At 40.2% G+C, this 9,726-nt stretch overlaps 1 pseudogene; it reads right to left on the bottom strand.

The window, feature by feature from the left end:
* Positions 1-8,565: 8,565 nt before the first annotated feature.
* Positions 8,566-8,683, bottom strand: LOC126459649 (5S ribosomal RNA; annotated as a pseudogene).
* Between the last annotated feature and the right edge of the window lie 1,043 nt (positions 8,684-9,726).

Raw genomic sequence — 9,726 nt, 5'->3', positions numbered from 1 at the left:
AAATACTCAGCGAAAAGTTTTTAATTAAATTAATCATTATTAAAGAACTGCTAAAGCGTTTCTAAACCTACATCATTGAAAACTGACATTTGACTTATCGGTTAGAAATTAGGAATATGTGTCAACGGATGAAAGTTTCTATGGAAATATCACCTCAAGAGCTCAAAAGACAGGATTAACAAACACCTCCGACTCTAGATCGCAGAATCTATTTTCGGTCAGAAGTACGTTGGAAAAAGAGCATGCTTATATGGTCTAATTAGCGTGAAAATCTTAAAGGTGTTGCAGTTTGTGAACTAAATCAAAGAGAGCTATTTGACAATCACGACAGCTAATTTGCTTTGTCATAATGCGTAGAAATAACACATTAATTTTTCAGTAGGGCTAATCTATAGTCGAAAAATTATTTTTTTTTGTAATTACTACACAACCGCGAGCGAAGCAGGCGATGCTAAGGTAATTCACTTCATGTAGCAAATATATGTCCGGTGGTCGTAAACAGCATAACACAAACACTACCCTAACTTAAGTACTTGATGACTTGAAATAGCCGGTCGCGGTGGTCTAGCGGTTCTAGGCGCTCAGTCCGGAACCGCGCGACTGCTACGGTCGCAGGTTCGAATCCTGCCGCGGGCATGGATGTTTGTGATGTCCTTAGGTTAGTTAGTCTAAGTTCTAGGGGACTGATGACCACTGATGTTAAGTCCCATAGTGCTCAGAGCCATTTGTACCATTTTGAACTTGAAATATTTCGTAGACAACAGCGAGGCCATAATATTGATGCCACTATGCTTCAGCAATTTTTAGACGGTATGCTGAAGCGGTGTAAAAGCAACTTGGGAAAGAAACGGCACTGTATTGTCCTTGGGAGTGAAAAGTCGTCCTCGAAGCATGTTCTCTCAGGAGTGCCACAGGGGTGAGTTCTGGACTGACAGTTGTTTTTCTTGTGTGTCAGTAATACATAACTGATTCTATCCCTTTGTAAACATCATTTGTATGCAGAGGACCTCTAGCTTTACTTGATGAACACAAAACCTGCTTTGGATCAGCACCTTAACTGGGTGTAAAAACAGTCGGCACGAGCAGGATGACTTCCCCTTACATTTATGACCTCCAGCAGTTTAGGAACATATTTCCAAAGGACATGAAACGTAAATTTGTGTAGTCATTCGTTCCGTTTAACCTCCACTATTGCATATAGAAAAAACGTGTAACCAACCCTGAATGATTGCGTGCATTACATCTGTGACATCCATGCACTTGATGACGTCGGTGCTTTATACACCCAGTTAGCATGGTTGCTGCCAAACAAGCTGCATGACTACCAGTCGCCGTGTCTGCTTTACCGGTTCGTCAGAGCGCATTCACCCTACTACCTAGCAGCAGGGATCTAGTAATTAGCGTCTCATCACAATATCACAATCTCAACACAGTGTCTCACTTATGTAATAATTAACTGTGCCCACCCACAGAAGAAGAACATACAACAACTCTGTTGCTGCTGCCTACTTCTGAACCAAGCTACACTGCCTTATGCACACAATTCAGTGCCCTGCTGAATTAAAGAAAACGTTGAAACACCTCTTTTTGCCAAGCTCATTGATTTTCCCTAAAAAATTAACAGATGTCGCCAGTTTCTTTCTGTAAACCCGTAAAGAAAATTCTTCCATTCTCTTCCAGTTATGTTTATTTCTTTTTAGGGTTCCGTAACTCAGTTGGTGAAAACAGAATCCTTATAGGGTCTGTCTGCCTGTCTGTCAAGAAAGATTTTTCTCAGAAAAGTGTAGACATATCAAGCTGCAATATGTGTCACATACTGATGTCTACGGCCCGTTGCCGGTGTAAAAGATTTACACTTTTAAGTCAGTGTAGTCATCATAACCTATACGGTACTTTCTGTTGAGCTAGAATCATAAAAATTTGGCAACAAGTAAGGTTTCTCATTACAAGTAAAGGAAAAATTCCTAAAATTGTTCATTTTCAATTATATCACACGAATATATTGCATTTGTTATTCTGCTCTCTTTCTGTCTGCCTGTTAAGACTATTTTTCTCAGGAACGAGTTGAAATTTCAAGTTCAAATTCACGTCACTATCTAAGGTCTATGGTACCTTGGCGGTGCAATGCATTTAAGCTTGTAAGTCAGCGCAGTCAAAAATATACGGACATTGACGTCACATGTTTTGATTCTCGCAAACTCACTCATCGAAACCTGTAGAATACTTCTCGTTCATCAAATCAAATTTGGCAGGAAGCAAAGGTTCGCAGTACACGTAAGGGGAAAATACCTTAAAATTTTTCATTTGTAATATTATCACTAAATAATTTTTTTTGTCATTTGTTATTAGACTGTCTGTCTGTCTGACCACTTTTTCTTTGGAACGGGTAGACGTACATTTTTCCAGTATCGGTATCGTTAACAGGCAAATATCTTCGAGGTTCTCGATTCCCAGGATAGATTAACTACCTGTGTACACAATTACGTTTGTACGGAACCCTCGGTGCGAGATCTCTACTCGAACTTCTCCGGAAATTTTTAGTTTTTCAGTCAGTTTCACCACATTAGCTGTGCTTCTATTATGTCCTTTCACGTCACTTCCCATCCCTATCCACGATCTCTCTTCTTCGCCCTCATCCGTTGCTACCCACGTACTGATTATAAATCTTCCTGAATGTCATTTGTCTTTGTGGTTATAGTTTTCATGAGGTAAAATATACTGGAATAACTTTCTTTTCAGACGGCCTCTGTGGCTGAGCGGTTCTAGGCCCTTCAGTCCGGAACCGCGGTGCTGCTACGGTCGTAGGTTCGAATCCTGCCTCGGGCATGGATGTGTGTGATGTCCTTAGGTTAGTTAGGTTTAAGTAGTTCTAAGTTCTAGGGGACTGATCACCTCAGATGTTAAGTCCCATAGTGTTCAGAGCCATTTGAGCCATTTGAACTTTCTTTTCAGTATAGCGACTACTATTGTTTCCACTATTTACGTCGTAATTACTACTAAATGTTTTATCTCATACTGCATTTAAGGCTCCTTACAACATTAGTGTCGTAATAAACGAAATATAAAATGTCTGCAATGCCAAGTTGTGTTAAGAAATGCAGTGTATCGTCTATACAATTAATTTTCCAATCTGTATGTTTATCCACACTTGTAATGCGATCGCTATATTTTCATTCGGAACCAAATTAACTGTTAGGAAATCAGTAGTCATATAAACCGACGAACAACTTTGCTACAAACGGAAGTGAAACACAACTGAGATGTAATTGTCTCCTTTTAAAACGGTTATTTCACTCTGAATAGGGGCACACAAATGCAAATGGACTCAGCCTGAGTTACTGTTTGGTCATAAACTGAGCCATAAAGTTTTTGTGGATCTCGCAGCGTTTGATTGCAATGCCGCATGCCGTAGATCGTGTTCTGCAAAGGGAAACTGAGATTTTCGGCAAAGTTTTTTCTGCTGATAGTGATGAAGCGGCGCAAGCAGAGGTGAGATTGTGGCACTCTCAACAGAGTCAAGCATTGTTTATAACCAACTGGTCTCTCGTTTGGAAAAATGTATTCTTCACCAGAGTGACTTTGTTGAGAAATAAATATATAGACATGAAGAATAAAGATGAAAAAAAAGGTTAATAAAGTTTATTTAATCTAAAAAGCTTTGAGAAAGTTTCATATAAAAAATTCAAAGGCATTACTTTTCAGCAAGCCCTAGTATTATCCAGTTTTTCTTTCTTCTGGTCATTTTCAGTTTGCAAGTTGTTTGCTCCGCAGTCGTTAGCGTCAAGAAGTTTGCGAAATTTTCCTTTTCTTTTACTTTTTAAAAAAAGTTATAATGCTGTGATAGTGATATACAGACAAAAACATACCTTGCTTTCATTTTCTTCTGTCAGTATATAGCGTGTTGTCTTTCCTTTAATCCAGTTCACCACAGTATATTTTGTGACTGGGTGCGGAGCATTAAGTAGATTTAGATCTTTTGGTATAATAAATCCGGAAGCCGATCGGTTTATGCTCTCTAGCTTCTACCTAACAATTTCCCAAATTTCAATTACGTATTTGTACAGAAATGTCTGTTCTAGGAACCGGCCGGTGTGGCCGAGCGGTCCTAGGCGCTTCAGTCTGGAATCACGCGACTGCTACGGTCACAGGTTCGAGTCCTGCCTCGGGCATGGATGTGTGTGATGTCCTTTGGTTAGTTAGGTTTAAGTAATTCTAAGTTCTAGGGGACTGATGACCTCAGATGTTAAGTCCCATAGTGCTCAGAGACATCTGTTCTAGTATGTCGATTAAACTATAATATGGACACATGGGTGAGTCCGCTACATGGATATCACGAAGTCAATTGGTTGGAATCACTGAACCATCGATGCCAACGACGAAATAATGAGTATTATATCACCTTTCCAATTATGAGATTGAGTTGTTTCTTTATTTCTGAGTAAACAAGTCAGTAACAAAGAAAGAGCACCTGTAACAATGGCTCTGAGCACTATGGGACTTAACTGCTGAGGTCATCAGTCCCCTAGAACTTAGAACTACTTAAACCTAACTAACCTAAGGACATCACACACATCCATGCCCCAGGCAGGATTCGAACCTGCGACCGTAGCGGTCACGCGGTTCCAAACTGACGCGCTTAGAACCGCACGGCCACACCGGCCGGCCACCTGTAACAGAATTTGCGCGGACATAGTATAACACACACACACACACACACACACAAATAAAAAGCACATAACTGCAGCCTCCTTCCCGCCAGCCCGCATCGGCTACAGTGCATTAGCGTTACGGTTAATTAAAAATGTGTCTGGCAGACTGCTCGGAGTCCTACCGATAGCAGCCGCTAAAATCCCCACATCCTAGGTAGCGCAGGTCCATACTGCAGATAACCACCCAAGAGACTTGTTTCATGGCGGAGCGGCGAAAGCCCGTTCCTGTCGCGGGAACTCATCGCACGCTGCTAGTCTGAAGAGCTCCCGAGAGTGCAGTCAGACTTTACAGTCGGAAACTGCCGATACTTCGGTAGGACAGTCGTGTCTTGAGTGTGGCGAGAACTTTCTCTGGTCCTCAAGGTAGCGTTGATCCCGGGAGATCTCCAGTTACAAGAGAGGGAAGACACGAGATTTCACACTTGGTATTTCTTTTTACCTCCAGTTTCAACGCACCTGGACTCTTCACTCTACTAACCCCACAAGCTGTACATTAGTGGCCAGGCGAATCTCCCGGACGCGATGTCGCACTGGTAAACTCAACAACTGTGAGCTCAATTTATGTTGATTTTCTGGGATTCAATGAAACTCTCATTACTAGATGCCAAACTCCACAACTTCCTGTGGACAGACTTATCTTAGTTGATGTAGTTTCGTTCAAGGTTACAGGTCAAAGGTTTCATTTTTCAACATGAGGTGATATTGAGGATCCATCTTGTTTTCTTCTTTTATTTCTTCGTTTGGATCATCTAAGGACCATGCACCAATTTCAGTGCTTCCTTCTTTGTTGTTCTTTCTTTTACCTCCAGTATTCTTTCATCTTTTCACTATGTATCCTTTTTCTCTGCTCGGACCATTTTGACCCTGTCTTCTTCTCCCTCTTGCCTTGGAATCCTTCCATTTTTAACACTTTCCTCTTGAAAAATCTCTCTTTCTATTGCATCATTTCCAGTTACGTTGTTTCTTTCCAAATCTTTCCTAACTTCTTGAATCCAGGCTATTGTTGACTTCTTGTCCCAAAGATATTTAAAAATCTGTTTGGTTAACCTGTTGCTGTTCATTCCGTATAAGTGTCCAAAAAATAGCAGTCACCTCTTTCGTAGTGTTTCATTTATGTTTTCTATGTTGCGATAAACTTCTTCATTGCTTATTCATTTCCATGCCTCTGTGTTTTTTGGCGGTCCAAATATTTTTCGAATGATTTTTCTTTCTAGGACTACAAGTTTGTGTAGTTTGTAGTTCAGTACTAGACATTCACTTTCATAAAGACATTCTGGTTTTACTGACGTGTTGTAGTGCTGTATCTTCAAAGGTTTACACAGACATCTTTTGTTGTAGACATTCCCAGTTATTCCATAAGTTCTCTCCATTTTACGTACTCTTTCTTCTATAGCGAATTCTTCTAAGTCATTTTCTTGGATAATATCTCCCAAGTATTTAAATTTATTTGCCCTTTTATCTGGCCAATATCTGTTGCTAGGGATTCCGGAGGATTTTTTGTATTTGTCATAAATTTTGTTTCTTCTATAGATATTCTTAAACCTGCTTTGTTGGCTATTTCTTCTAAGAGATTGATTTGTATTCCATCTTGTTTTATTTATTTTTTATTTTTTTCAAAAAGGAAACACAGACGAAATGTTTATTTACTACAAATAAACCAACTAAAATATATATCAGAAGCACTCCAATAAGGCGTCCACCAGTGCTGCCACCGAATCATTACCTGAAAGTGAGAACTAACCACGGTAACTGCTCATATTCAGCTGAGGCAGTTTCTTTTTTAATACTCGCTTATGACGTTATTCTTACGGTATCAGCCAAGCCATACGTCATAATAATGAAGTGTGTTTCAGGTAAGACTGCCTATTCATAACTTCGAGTAACGCAACTTTATGGAAGTTTCAGTGTATCAAAACTAAAATAGGAGTCCCTCACAGATGGCCCCGTCTGTTCGCAAGCAAATCGTGTTTACAATACGTTGATTCAAGCGTGGTGACGTAGGACACATAAGCTAAAACCACATAGAAACAAAAAACAGTGCAAAAATTTCAAAATAAAAATTGAACGTAGCATTGCTATGTCTGTCAAATGATAACAGTAGATTTGGAGGGTACAAATCGTAAATCTCATTTTGCCAAGGCAAAGAAAGAGGGCATGCTGAAAAGTAATGCCTCCGAAATTTTTACGTGAAATTTCTTATAGCTTTTTACATAAAACAAACTTTCTTAACATTCTACAACTTTATTCCCCACGTCTACATATTTATTTCTCAACATAGTCACCCTGGCGACGAACACATTTCTCCCAACGAAAGATCATTTTGTTGACACCGTATACCGTAGAATATTTGACTTTGCGGACGGAGCCACAACCTCACCTTTGTTTGCACCGCTTCAACACCATCAGAGTGAAGTCGTCGAAAGCGTTCGTAAGTTCTGGAAACAGATGAAAATCGGATGAAGCCAAGTTGGGACTGCAAGGACGATGATCAATGACAATGAACCCAAGACATCGGATTGCTGCAGGTTCTGGCATTATCATGCTGAAGCAGAGGGTGTTCCATGTGTGAACGAACTCTTCGATTCCGCAACTCGCTTGCTGCATGATGTTTCTCACTCACATACGTACTTATTTTACACACATTGTTGTTACACACTACAGTTTGGAGCATTCTAGCGCAGACGGCTGCAAATATGTACACATGTAGAATAAAGATGCAGAAGATTTGTTTTATATAAAAAGCTTTAAGGGTTTTCACGTAAAAAAAAATCGGTGGCATTACTTTCCAGTACACTGTATTTTGTAAGTTATTGATGCATCTTATCGATGTATTAATTAATTTAATCTTTTAGATGAAAGTAGTCACCTGACTCGACGTATTTTGATTTCGTGTCCCGAGTAAGATACCACAGTTGTTTCAAAACGCCTTTTAAACAAAGGGTCGAAAAGTGAGTTGAGCAGGATTAGCACATGGATGCTATATTCTACAACATGTGTTACGTTACTCTGAAGGGGAGGTAGATCTGACTTTCAGTAAATGTTAGTAGTGTTCCGTATAATTTTTGAAACGACTGCAAAAACCGACAACTTGAATACAGAATGATAGCTGAAAGAGTAAAGAAGTAAAATGACAGGCATTAAAAGAGATGGGTAATTTCTGGCAGTTTTGTGTTGTAACCGAAAGTGTTTGTTACGTTACATCAGAACCAGTTTATATTACATCAAACTTTGGTTTATGATTAACAAAATGTGTTCTGGCTGATGCACTCAGTTACATGTGGGTCGTGTGTTTCAGTTCTCCATTACTTTTGTCAATCTAAGATCGATGGCAACAGAAATATATCACAACAGGCAGATTACCTGTACGTTTTGTAGTGCCTCACTGCTACTATAGACCAGTATCTCTCTCCAACTTTGCAAGCAAGAGCTCTCCTTCAGACCTCACTGGACATACGCCCCCTGGAGAATGGCTTAGCTACAGCACAGAAATGGTTCTCATAGTCAGAATTAATCTTTCATTCAGCAGCGAGTTCTGCAATTTGTTGAAACTTCCTGACAACTTAACTGTACCTGTCGGATCTAACTTTGAAAAGTAAAAGGCCAGTTTGAAACAGAGAGGCAGTTCACGCGTCGTATCTAAACTAAACTAAACTCAACTCCTCCCGCACAGGCCACGAAGGCCCAAAGGTACCGACTGGCCGCCGTGTCATCCTCAACCCACAGGCGTCACTGGATGCGGATATGGAGGGCATGTGGTTCGCTCTCCCGGCCGTATGTCAGTTTACGAGACCGGAGCCGTTATTTCTCAATCAAGTAGGTCCTCAGTTTGCCGCACAGGGGATGAGTGCACCCCGTTTGCCAACATCGCTCGGCAGACCATATAGTCACCCATCCAAGTGCTAGCCCAGCCCGACAGCGCTTAACTCCGGTGATCTGACGGGAACCGGTGTTACCACTGCGGTAAGGCTGTTGGCTCGTGTCGTTTCTAAATGGCATCGTTTTGTAAATGCAGAGCCCTTGATGTGGTCTAGTTCGTTAACGGTGTGAAGTATGGTAATCAACGGCGAACTGTATTGTGTAAAATGCTCATTAAACCAGTAACGTGTTCGAAACAACAGACCACTCTTCCGGTAACAAGAATGCACTTGTTATAGTTCCACCATTTTTATAATCATAATGTGGTACCTTTACCCATACTGCACGGTGCTATCTATGAATCATTTTCATGTTTCGTCACGTCTTTGTAGTTGTTCTCACCAGTATACCTGTATCACAACACTTGATTAATTTAACGTCGCTCAAGCGACGCACGTAAACTCGTACGGCGTGTGGCTTTTATATTAGGTCACCGCTATTCACAGAGATATGTTTATAAAACTTCTCGCGCTCTTATCAGTGAATGAGGCATATGATTTTATGATAGTTATACATTTCTTATTCACATTGCACTTACAAATAATATTTTAAAAATAAAGAAATTCGACGAAATAAGCTTAACAAGGAAAACATATCGTTGGCTTTTTAATTTACCGCATCCTTGCTATAAATAATTAAAAATGCTAGCTTCTAGGAATAAATATTCTTCTTTATAGCTTGTTTGGAGCAGTTTTCTTATTATTACAGGTGTCAAGCGTTCCTGCATGGTTTTTTCACTTGTTCCAGTTTATTCTGAGTGAATATTCAACCATTGTCTCTCCGATCAACTCTCTCCTTCCTCGCTTGACGAAAATGGCCTTTCCGCCATTCCTCTATTCAGATTTTTCCAGAAATTCTCACCGAAACTGAATTATAAATATATGGGAGTATCCCAGTAATTCTGGAAAGGTTATGGAGTGCCCGCAAGCGTTTTATATATTAGCTTGTGTTTCACATCTTTAGCGCGGTGGAATTTCTTACCAAGAAACGTTAGTTTGTTCTCGCACCGAGCCAGAAACACTTACCCCATACCGTTACACAGCCTCTGTCAACCTTCACTGTTTTATCGGTATTTATTTTATAGCTCACTATTACTTTTGAG

This window comes from Schistocerca serialis, chromosome 2 (assembly GCF_023864345.2).
Source record: "Schistocerca serialis cubense isolate TAMUIC-IGC-003099 chromosome 2, iqSchSeri2.2, whole genome shotgun sequence".
Taxonomy (NCBI): domain Eukaryota; kingdom Metazoa; phylum Arthropoda; class Insecta; order Orthoptera; family Acrididae; genus Schistocerca; species Schistocerca serialis.
This window is presented reverse-complemented; position numbering and strand designations above follow the sequence as displayed.